The sequence below is a fragment of the Cornus florida genome, unplaced genomic scaffold, assembly GCF_030987335.1.
Source record: "Cornus florida cultivar Cherokee Brave unplaced genomic scaffold, ASM3098733v1 CherokeeBrave_3.0.0_Hap2_Chr06, whole genome shotgun sequence".
Classification (NCBI taxonomy): domain Eukaryota; kingdom Viridiplantae; phylum Streptophyta; class Magnoliopsida; order Cornales; family Cornaceae; genus Cornus; species Cornus florida.
In genome coordinates, this window is record NW_026775576.1 from 10,678,571 (window position 1) to 10,691,006 (window position 12,436).

Genomic DNA, 12,436 nt, shown 5'->3' on the forward strand with positions numbered 1-12,436 from the left:
CAACTCTTTGATGTTACTTGCTTCTTTGGTAGAAGCTTGGAGAGCTATACTCTTCTTTTGCATTGTGTCACTTTCTTCACTAAAAGTGGATGAGATAGTTCTACCAATAACATCCAAATGATAAGTAATGTTAGTAAAACTATAATGCATCTCATTTATGCTAGAGGGTTCATTTATATTTGATTCATTATCATGACTTGATCCAACATAGGCTAATTCAAGCAAGTCCCAAATTTCTTTAGCCGTTTTACAAAAGATAATTTTATTGAACTCATTTTTGCTTAATGCACAATAAAGATAACATATGGCTAAAGCATTACATTTAATTAATCTATGGTCATTTTCATCCCATTCCTCTTTCGATTTAGGAATTTTGTTCCCTTCAATAATTTTGGTTAAGATATGACCACCATTTTCTACAACTTTCCATAAATCAATATCAATACTTTTTAGAAATGCCCTCATTCTAATTTTCCAATAGATATAATCATTTCCATCAAAACAAGGAGGTATATCATTGGATTGTCCTTCTAAGTGGGTGATACTACCATTGTTGGCCATGATCGTACTCTAAGACGATTAAGTCCTTTAAATAGAGTTAGGCTCTGATACCAATTTTTACCCAAGTATTGACTCTAGAGGGGGGGTGAATAGAGTCAATGACAAACACTGGATAATTTTTGCAATATAGAAAAAATATTTCAAGCAAAGTACTTAACACAATTGTGCAATTATAAAGATATGAAATAAGCAATTAAATAACACAATTATAAGAGAGATAAGGGAAGAGAAATTGCAAACATTGACTCGGCGATTTTAGTGAGGTTCGAAAACTCCTACTCCTCGGCTCAAGACTCCTCTTGAGACTTCCCAATCCACTATGGCTTCTCTTTACGGGTGGAGAGCAAACCTTTACATGAAACAAGACCATACTTCTTTTCCTTGCTAAGAGAACAATCTTCTCTTAGTCTTCCTTTGGGTCACACCAACCCGGTGGGTCAATCCAACCCTTATAATAGATAGTAGCAAGAACAATGAAGTATAATAGATCTTTCAAAGATAGTAGTACAATTTTTAGCTCACAACTATAGTATTGATGAATATAAATGAAGCTCAAACTCTATAAATGAAATGAATGAGAGAAGATGAAATGTGAGAAAAATATAAGATCTTATGAATTCAATAGAATCTAAGTGTATAATAGAGCAAAAATTCTATGAAGATTAAAGCAAGAGCAAAAGCCCTTTTAATCTTTGCTAGAATCTCTTAAGATAGAATAAGAGTGAATGAGAGAGATGAAGAGAAGATTTGAGAACAAAAGCTCTCTTTAACGCAATGTGAAGGCTTTCAAATGATGTCTCTTAAGTATTAAGACATTCCCCACTCTATTTATAGAGTTTGCAAGCTCAATATAGCTATTAGGAGTTGAATGCACAAAGTCGAGGAAAATAGAGCCGTTGCAGTTTGAAATCTGCAGATCCGACAAGAACCAGTCGACGTATGGCATAAACCGGTCAACGTATGGCACAAACCAGTTGACGTATACTACAAACCGATCGATGTATGTTATGTTTCTGAAATTTCAGTATTGCCTAGATACCGGTCGACATATGCATCAAACCGGTCGGCGTATGCATCAAACTAGTCAACGTATATGAGCTCCTCCTTGAATTTTGCTACTGCCTAGATACCGGTTGACAGTTGCATCAAACCAGTCGACGTATGCATTAACAGTTTTGACAGATGACAACTTATGCATAGGACTTTCAGTACAGGACATCTGCACACAGCTTATTTCCATTGAAAACATTTAAGTAAATGTCCATTTCCTTTAAGTTTATAATGTAAATAAGGAAGGACCCCCCATTTGAATTCAATAAAAAAAACTAAAAAATTGAAATCCAACTAAATCAAAATTTAGAAATTCAGTTTTAGTACAAATTTGGATTTTCGACAGTTTTGGTAAAAATGAATCCTTATGTAGACCGAGGTAGACTTGGTTAAAAATTCTGATAAAATCAGTTTAGGATAGTTGAAGTATAAAGAGTTATTACCGGGAAAAATTATTTTGAAATAATCATTATTTCAAAAATTCACTTTTCACACTTAGCCAAAAACACAGTTTTTCATGACACGCATTCTGGGGTCCTAATGTCCGTTACCAACTCATGGTAATAAAGGCTTCTTATGCCTTAATTGTTGACCAATATGAATTTTATGATTGATGTGCATGGTCTTAGCATTTCTTGCATAAGTGATGAGTTCTTTCAAAGCTTATGCAAGCTTGAACTAACTCACTCTTTAGCAAAGACTCCATATGTCAATTGTATATGGATGAAGTGCATAGTCAATTGCTAATGGATATAGGAGCATACGAATGATGATATGATATGCATGGTCCTATAGAGATGAGCTTCAAATGGATTCATAAATACTTTGACATTAAATCCTAAACACTCACCATCCTATCTACCCCTTTCTTCACGCTTTGTCCTTGATCGTGTAGGCTTTCAGGTAGACTCATTTTCTTCCTTTCCTTGAGTTGCTTTCTTACTCATTGTAGTCCAAGCTATCTTTGGATGGACTTTGCATTTGGTTCCTTGCAACTTTATGTCTTCATTGTATCCATTTCTTTCCTTGATGTGATCTTGAATAATGGAAATGATCTTTAGTGCTTCATTGAAGTCATTCTTTGAATGTAAATAATCTATATAACACTCAATGCAAACATTAATCCTTAAACACCATTAATGGTTTGTTATCATCAAAACAACTAGATTGTCCTTGGATGAAATCCTTAAGGTCAACAAATATATGTGAAACTATATGACATGCATATTAAGAATATAAGTCGGAATTCCAATGGAGTCAATAGTACACTTGGAATAAATAAATTAATCAAATTAATTAAATATTACTAGATTTCAAAACATCTCCGATTTCTCTCAAATTCATCTATGTTGAAGAGCATGTTAGGGCCTAATATAATATGCTAACACACATTAATTTTAAGCTAGTTAAGACTACATGAATTAATCTTTCACTTAAGATAAATATTAAATTAAAATTTCATTACTTATCCAAAAGCTCTCAATTTAATATATGTCAATGATCATGTCAAGGGATAATATTCTATCATGCCATATGTTTAAACCAAGTTATGAGTAATCGGGAAAATTAAATCTTACACAAAGAAATAATTAATTAAAGTTTCTAGATTTGATACAAAGATATGTAAATGAGTTATATATGCATCACAAGTATGCAATATAGCAAAAAAATAAATTATAACACCCCCTACCTCAATTTGAGATGAAAATCTCAAAGGCCCACCGAAATAAAAGTGCTTCGAATCCGACGATACCGAAGGGTTTTATTGGGGAGAACACGATGAACAAGAAGCCCCATGAAAATCACAACTTGACTTCAAATCCGAACTCAAAATTTGGTCAGAAATGGGTTCTAATAAGGGTGAAAGGTAGAGCACGATAAGGCGAACAACAAACGTTAAGGCCGAAGACTTTTCACTTAGGAAATCATGTGGAGGAGAAGAAGAAAAGGTGGCAGCCCCATGGGCATCCATGGCTGCTGGCCAAGAGAGGAAGAAGAAGAAGAAAATCTGATTTTTCTTCTTTAAGTCCCCTATTTATAGAAAATCTCAAAAAGTGCTCTGAAAGTGGAATTTGAGCAAATGCACTAAAACGGCAAAAATCTATGAACAAAAAAGATTCAAAAGGAGAAAACATGTACAACGGAAGAAACGGCGTCAAAAACTGAGTCCCGAGCAAAGAGATATGCTTCGAACAAGTTCAGCACAAACCGGGTTTAGAAACTCTGAAACTGGAGAAAAATGACTAGAAAGAAATTCTAGGAGTACATGACTCAACAAAATGTGAAAAAAAATCCCGTATGAGGATCCAGGCTCTAGACAAGGTATTTTTGCAATAACTTTCATTAATTGCACAATAGCCCCTCCAAAAAGTGAAAATTGCACTAATGACCCAGAATGAAAATATCTTCCAAAAATATTTTCTTAGATGCCCCTGAAATAAAATATCTTCAAAAGATATTTATGAAAAACACCCCAAGAAAAGAAAAAGTTTCCAAAGAACTGTGCGTTCATGCCCCTATGGACACCGGTAGCAACCAGAGTACTTTTCTACAAAAGTAAAGATAGGTATTTCATGGAAACCACTTAGAATGAAGATATGTGAAGTCAAAAACCAACTTCAAGCACGAGAAGTGAGGTTGTGCCAAAAAGTGACAAACGGGAAAAAGACGAAATAGAGAAAAGGACGAAATAGGGAAAAAGACGAAAAGTGAATAGTGTTCGAAAAGTGAAAATGTAGAAATGACTCGGTCCTCAAAGGAAGTTGTCAATCCAAACAAAAGAGTCTCAGAAACCATTTTTGAGCACTCGAGACGACACTATGAGATGAGAAACTGAACTCAGAAAAGAAATTTAAATGGAAAAAATTTATTCGCAAAATTTGAGAAAAAAGAAAGGGAGGAAAATGACCAGGTCATTACATTTATTTTGGAGTATTTCATCTCTAAGTGACTTCACAATACACATTAAGCACTCCAAAAATTGCATTCCCTTCCTCACGGTTTTACTTAATTGGCTTCCTAAATTAGTAAATCGGATAAATGAAATAATCCTTAGCATTAAAAAAAAAAAAAAATGAATAAAACTGCATTCTTTCGACATGTCAACTGATTAAAAAGGAAGACAAAGAAAGAATGTAAGATGTATGATTAGTTTGAGTTCGTAGCCTAACCATTCTGAGTCATTACGCCCTTAGGAGTGTCTTTACACTTAATGCCCTAAGACCATCTGGTTTGGGAGTCGTTGGCTCAATGCTTGTTACATGGGGTGATTAGAGAACTTAAGGAACTTGGACATTACACATGGTCATGCATAAAAAAATAAAAAATAAATAAATAAAAAAAGAAGCAACACAAAATGTGTTCAAATAAATTTATGCCTTGGATTATGATTTTAAAAGATAAATTAAGGATGTGGAAGACTTTATATGAGTCATAAAAGTGTTAAAAGTGCATTATAAAGAGAAAATTAAAATCATGTTCACTTCTAAGGAACTTGAGATGAAATTCTATTATAAATGAGATGTTGAAGATCATATATGTAGACTAGTTTGTTAATGCATGAATGCTGGGAATTGAATATTGTTTTGAGATATCATTGTATGCATACTTGTTATAGTTTTCATGATAGAGTTTTTCCCCAAAGTCATACGTTTCAATTTATACCAGAATGAGTCTTGCTGCTTAGTGTTTGTGGGTATCATTTCTGGTAAACCCTCACGAGACTTCACTAGTCCTCTTGGGATACCTAGGGGTTTAAAAGGCTTGTTGCATATGCTAAATGCAATCATCACTCCCACGAAAGAGGAGACACTTGTGTTTCAATTTTGTTTTGCTAAGGGACTAACAAAATGTAAGTTTGGGGGTATGATAAGCATCAAATATTGCATATTTAAGCACCCTTAATTGGATTAGTTTAGCCCATTATTTGATCTATGTATATAGATTAACTACATTTTTATGTTTTTGCAGGTCTTATTGCTAAAAAGGAATAAAAATAAGGTTTTAAGGGCTTTTGGAGCACAAGTTATATCGGGCCTACATATGAAGTGGCTTTCAAAATGAAATGGCCAAAACATGCGATGGATACAACCAACACTGTAGAAGAAAAGAAGAATCCAGGCAGCATACCTCGCGTTCAGACGCAAGAATTAGCGTCCGGACGCCAACTATCAGAGCTTCACGTAAGGTTATGGGCCCCCATTTTGAATAAGTCAGAGTTTGTTCCAGATAAAGAGGGGTTTGAATTTTGACAAGTTGTTTTGTTTTGAAACTCATCTAGGGATAAAAGAGAGGGTAGAGGCTTGAATCAAGGTAGTTAGTTTTGGACTCTAACAAAAGATTGTGAGGGAGATGATTTTCCTTAAGGTTCTTATGCTGAGATTTACAACAATGGGGAAAGAGGGAAAATCTTTCTCTTCTTCAATCCTTGAAGTTGCTACTATATCAACGAGAGGCTAACTTCCTTTCTAGGGAGTTGATGTAGCCTAAACCAAGTAAATATGTAGTAATTTGTGTTTACTCCATTATTTTTGGCCCAATGGAAAGGCGACATATGGCGAGTTTCAATGGAACTTACCACGCTGGATCTCAACTTTAATAAATTATTATTGGAAGCTATATAATATTACGTAGTAGTTAAAAGCGGACCAATACAATCCTACTATATGGGGCTTTTCTATTTTTAAAGGAAAGAGGTGAGTCCTATTAGGACTTGCCATCTTTAAAATAATAGTCCACTTTGTCCTATTTGGAATATAGGGATTGCATGGAAACACTATCCTACATGCAACCTCATATAATCAACCAAGACAAGGTTCATCCAACCAATTGATTTTCAACACATGGTGAGTTCTATAGGACTTACCACGGCATTTCAATTCTTAAGGGATTGTTATCTTACTAAATATGGTAAGACCAAAGTTGGTTTAGCAAAAAAGAAGGAGAACGTGGGGTTGATTTTCTCCTTATTTTTAAGAGACTTCATTTAGCCAAGCCAAACAATGCTGCTAAAAGGGAGGAGACGTGGGAGTTTAATCTCTATAAATATATACATATATATGCAAATATATATTTGTCAGATTTGACCCACGATGAAGTAACTACTGTGAGGAAGGAATCCATGGCGTCATGGGTTCTAAATGAGGTAAAGTTGAAGGGAAGCTGCTAAAATTAAGGAAACGTGATTATACAATATGGAGGATGATATATCTATTCATGGAAGGAACAACCCATGATAAAAGCTAAAATTAAAGAAGTGTGTTATAATTGAAACCCACGATATAGAGTCAGTGGAAGAATGAAAAGTGACCACGATGCCATGGAAAGTTCAGCTAAAATCAAGGAGGTGCGGTCTATAGAAGAAAAAGGTGTGGGATGGTTTCTATCCATAAATATATATTTATATATTTATACATATATATTTATGTCAAATATAGTCCATGATGAAAAAAACGCTAAAATTCAGGAGGCCATGATGTTATGGAAGATTCAAGAAGGAAAGTTTCAGTTAAAAGAGGGAACGTGGGTCTGTAATAATTCCTATATACACTCATGTATATATAGAATTAGAGGAAGAGAAGGAGTCTAAAGAAGGAGGAGATTATAAGACTTATGGGACACTTGGCCAAATAAGGACACGTCAGTGGTACTTCATACAACTGCTACCAACTGAAGGGAAGTTATCGTAAAGCATGGAAGGCAAGTCTAGTTAAATTGTGTCTGAAAGGAGAGATATTTATGGTAGGGAGAAGAAGAAAATGGAGACGTGGGACACATGTCAACCTATGGAGAAACCAAGTGGAATATATTTTGTAAGAACTACCCATAAACTGAGATCATAGAGAGCATGGCTGAAGTCTGCAACAGAGAAGGGAGAAGATGGAAGGAAAAAGTTACAATTGCCAAGAGATTATGGGACACTTGGCAGTCCAGAATATGGCCACGTTGAAATCGCTGGAGTTGCCGCATCAAGCTACTGCATGCATGAAGAATTCTATAAATAGAGTACTTAGAGCTAATTTGCAAACCCTGTTCAACACACATAACCAACAGCACTTCAATTACTTCACATTTATGTGTCTTTACATTGATGTAATGCACTTTCAATTTGTTTAATTCAAGTCTTGCACTTATTATTCCTACTTTCTAGCACTTTACTTTGAAGTCTTGCACTTTCAATACAGCTTTCCTTTCCACTAGCCATAGTTCAGTCTGAAAGTCCTTTTTCAAGGCGAAAAGAACCTTTGAAGGTGGTAATTCCAGTCCTTCAATCATTCGCCTGATCCTTACAATCTCCTACTGGATAGTTGTTCGGATATCCACTTTGGAACAACAGTAGTTCCTGGCATGCCTGACATCCACTCCTACTTTCCATTCACTTGGAAAGTGGAACCCTGGTTTTTAGGAGCCGAACATAATTGACACGCCTGGCAGGACATTTTAGTCGGATTGTTCAATGGCCAGTAGAAGAGATACAAGTTAGTGAACTTCCAGTAGAGAGTTCACGATTCGCACCTAATAAAAATGATATGGTGGAAAAATTTAGTCAAATAATGGAAAATTGAGCCATTATGGACAACATCCGCTTGATAGTAATGCAACAAGATAGGTTTACGCAAGACCAAGCTAGAGTTGCCCAAGACTTAGCCAGAGTTACGCAAGACCAATCTAAGGCAAGTTAAGACCATGCAAAAGCCGTTCTTGCTAACGAGCGGAAGTTAGAAGAAATGGTAGACTGAATCTCTCAAAGGTTCGAGTCTATGTTGGAACGGACCCTTGGAAGCTCAAACCAAGGTTTGGCCCCTCGACCAAATAATTCTGAAAGGTCTCAATAGGCGACCTTCCAAGTTAGCAGGCTGGCCACATTTATTGAAAAAAGTTCCTCTCAGCAACATGCAGGGCCGTTCCCTCTAACTCAGCAGTAAGCGCAGTCCCTTCCAATGGCACAGACTTACATTCCAGCTGCACTTGTGACTACTCCAGTGGCACAGATAACTATTCCACAAGCTGTGCCCATGCCAACCATCATGCAAGTTTAGAATCCTCCTCCTGTGGCATTTCCACAAGCTTCATGAGAATGAGACACTTGTCACACTTTTCAAAAATTGCAAAAAATGTCCTTTTCTAAACTATCTTCCAAATTAAATTATAAAATGGCCCCTAAGATGAAAAATAATTTCCTTTCATAATTGCACTAAAACCCAAAAATCAAGAATGTTTCCAAGAAACTATGCATCCATGCCCTTTATGAAAAAGGTATGCAACTAGCATGCTTTTCTACGAAAGTAAAAACACAAATATCATGGAAATCAAATATTATGGATGTATGCAAAGTCAGAATCAAATCCGAGCACAAAAAGTGAGGTTATGCAAGGAAAAAATTATAAACGGGAAAAAGACAAAATAGGGAAAAGACGAAAAAAAAAAAAATTACCGAAAAAAAAAGGAAGGAAAATGACCGAGTCTTTACAACCTACCCTCCTTAAAAGTATTTCATCCCCAAAATCAAGTCATATCTAAAAGAGAGAACAAATTGGGATACCGAGAGCGAACCTCCTATTCGAGCTCCCAGGTAGCCTCCTCAATGCCATAATGTCTCCATAAGACCTTAACCAATGGAATGGTCTTGGTCAGCAAGACCTGCTCCCGCGAATCCAGAATCTGGATGTGACCTTCCTCATCCTCATCAACAACAACATCTGTCCATCGTAAAACATGCGATGGATTCGGCTCTTACTTTCTCAACATAGAGACATGAAAGACGTCATGAAAACCTATCTAGGTTTGGTGGCAATGCCTGTAACGCCGCAAATTTTCTAAATAAATTCCTCGATTTATACAAATCAAAATAAATCAGTATTACACCAGGATCTCAAAAGAAATATCATTTTATTGATATAAATCAATATCCTCAAATATTTACAGCAAAATCTCTAAATAAATAAAATAATTCCTCAACACCAACCCTCCAGCTAAGCCTGTAACTAGCAATCCACGGTACTTAAAACTGGAAGGGGGTGAGATGGAGGAAGTCCTAGTAGGAAAAACCACAACAAGGATTTCAAGAAATTTCATGCAAAATTAGTTTCACAAAAATATACATATATATTTAAACAAAAATACATATATGCAATTTAAACAAAAGAGCAATCATAAAATTTTCGAAACAAATCATCCAAGTCATTCAAGGTATGATGATCCCTACCCTAAAAAAAATAAATAAATCAGCACTGGGTCACCAAAATTATAAGTCTGGCCTCTTTGCAACTCTCGGCTGACTCTGTGTGACTCCTCAAAAACTCTCTTTATCTCTAAGTTTCTCTTCTGTCTTTGTATACTCTCTTAACACACAAGACACCCAATATATAGGCATTACAGTGACACAACAAACAATTCACCAAATATCCCAAATCAAATATTAATATAATGATCAAAATTTCTAGTGGACCTCGCCACCACCTTATCTTCCTTTTCTCGGCTACCACACCATGCTTCCTTATCTTCATTCTTTATTTTTCTATTACACAGCACACCACTACAAATATACATTGCACTTGGTCAAAAGAAAGTTGGAAAAACAAATCAATTAGTGGGTCCCATGAATAACTTTTCCATTTCCTTCTTTACTTTCCCACTGAATTTCGCTGCTCCCTTTCTGTGCCATCAGATGATATACATTTATATATCATATATATATCACAAATGTTTTTATCATAAAATCAAGTGGGACCTGAAGAAAGACCATTCTTTCTCTAATTTCACAACAACCTTGCTCCAATTTTCCATCCTTATTCCTTCTTCACATGAAATAAATATATACATATAATATATATACTTATTCAAAAAAACAAAACCCACCACTAACTCATTAGTGGGACCCGCAAATGAACCATTACATTTCAATTTCCCCTTTAAATTTGGTCTGCCAGCCCCATCATTCTTTCTTCCATCAGAACATTATATATGTGTGTATATTTTATAGACACAAAGTGGCACAAAACCAAATCCCATTTCTCTTACTCTTTCATCTGATGCCAAATAAGATATATATATATTTCAAAAATATTCAATTGCAACAAAATTAAATCAACCCATTGAGAAATTTCCAATTTAAATTTAAAATATCCAATCTTGACAAAATAAAAATCTTAAAATGAAATTATAAATTAAATATTAAAAAAATTCGGGTTGTCACATTCTCCACCACTTAATAAGAATTTCGTCCCGAAATTCAGATCCAACAATTTTCGCATACCCGAAAACAACAAAAGTGGCTAAAGAAAATAAAAAAATCCTTACCTCAGGTGATGTGAAATACCGTGACATGTAAAAACGTTGTGGTAGCTAACAGTGCTAGTCACCCGCCCACACACTCCACAACAGTTGTGGTAGCTAGACGATGCCGTCACCCGCCCACAAAATAAAACTAATAGTGATCTAGGGACACGTGCCCCAATCACTGATAGTAATCATTTTAGTAGCTGCCAGTGAACGACACCGCCCATACACACACCCACGCTCGATTTAAGGTGATAGCTAGTCAATACTAAACACTCAGCCACTCACACGCGTCAACAACATCATCACTACACTCACACTTCCGGCTGGGTACAGACTCTGATACCAATTTGTAATGCCCCAAATTTCTAAATAAATTCTTCAATTTATTCAAATCAAAATATATATATATTACACCAGGATCTCAAAAGAAATATCTTTTTATTGATACAAATCAATATCCTCAAATATTTACAACAAAATCTCTAAATAAATAAAATAATTCCTCAGCACCAACCTTTCCACCTAAGCCCTTAACTAGCAATCCATGGTACCTGAAACTGGAAGGGAGTGAGACGGGGGAAGTCCTAGTAGGAAAAACCATAACAAGGATTTCAAGAAATTTCATGCAAAATTAGTTTCACAAAAATATACATATATATTTAAACAAAAATACGTATATGTAATTTAAACAAAAGAGCAATCATAAAATATTTGAAATAAATCATCCAAGTCATTCAATGTATGATGATCCCTACCCCGAAAAAAATAAATAAATCAACACTAGGTCACCAAAATCGTAAGTCTAGCCTCTCTGCAACTCTCGGCTGACTCTGTGTGACTCCTCAAAAACTCTCTTTATCTCAAAGTTTCTCTTTTGTCTTTGTATACTCTCTTAGCACACAAGACACCCAATATATAGGCATTACACCGACATAGCAAACAATTCACCAAATATCCCAAATCAAATATTAATACAATTATCAAAATTTCTAATGGACCTCGCCACCACCTTATTTTCCTTTTCTCGGCTGCCATACCATGCTGCCTCCATATCTTCATTCTTCATTTTTCTATTACACAGCACACCACTGCAAATATACATTGCACTTGGTCAAAAGAAAGATGGCAAAACAAATCAATTAGTGGGTCCCATGAATAACTTTTCCATTTCCTTCTTTACTTTCTCATTGAATTTCGCTGCTCCCTTTCTGTGCCATCAGATGATATACATTTATATATCATATATATATCACAAATGCCTTTATCATAAAATCAAGTGGGACCCAAAGAAAGACCATTCTATCTCTAATTTCGCAGCAACCTTGCCCCAATTTTCCATCCTTATTCCTTCTTCACATGAAATAAATATATACATATAATATATATATATATATATTCAAAAAAACAAAACCCACCACTAACTCATTAGTGGGACCCGCAAATGAACCATTACATTTCAATTTCCCCTTTAAATTTCATCTGGAAGCCCCATCATTCTTTCTTCCATCAGAACATTATATATGTGTATATATATCATAGACACAAA

General features: G+C 35.2%; 1 long non-coding RNA gene across 1 annotated transcript; it reads right to left on the reverse strand.

The window, feature by feature from the left end:
- Nucleotides 1-7,641: 7,641 nt before the first annotated feature.
- Nucleotides 7,642-10,137, reverse strand: LOC132311095 (uncharacterized). The gene is made up of 2 exons (XR_009482834.1): nt 9,163-10,137; nt 7,642-8,658 (listed from the first exon to the last, which is right to left on the reverse strand). It is a non-coding gene; the product is annotated as an uncharacterized LOC132311095 (long non-coding RNA).
- Nucleotides 10,138-12,436: the final 2,299 nt, after the last annotated feature.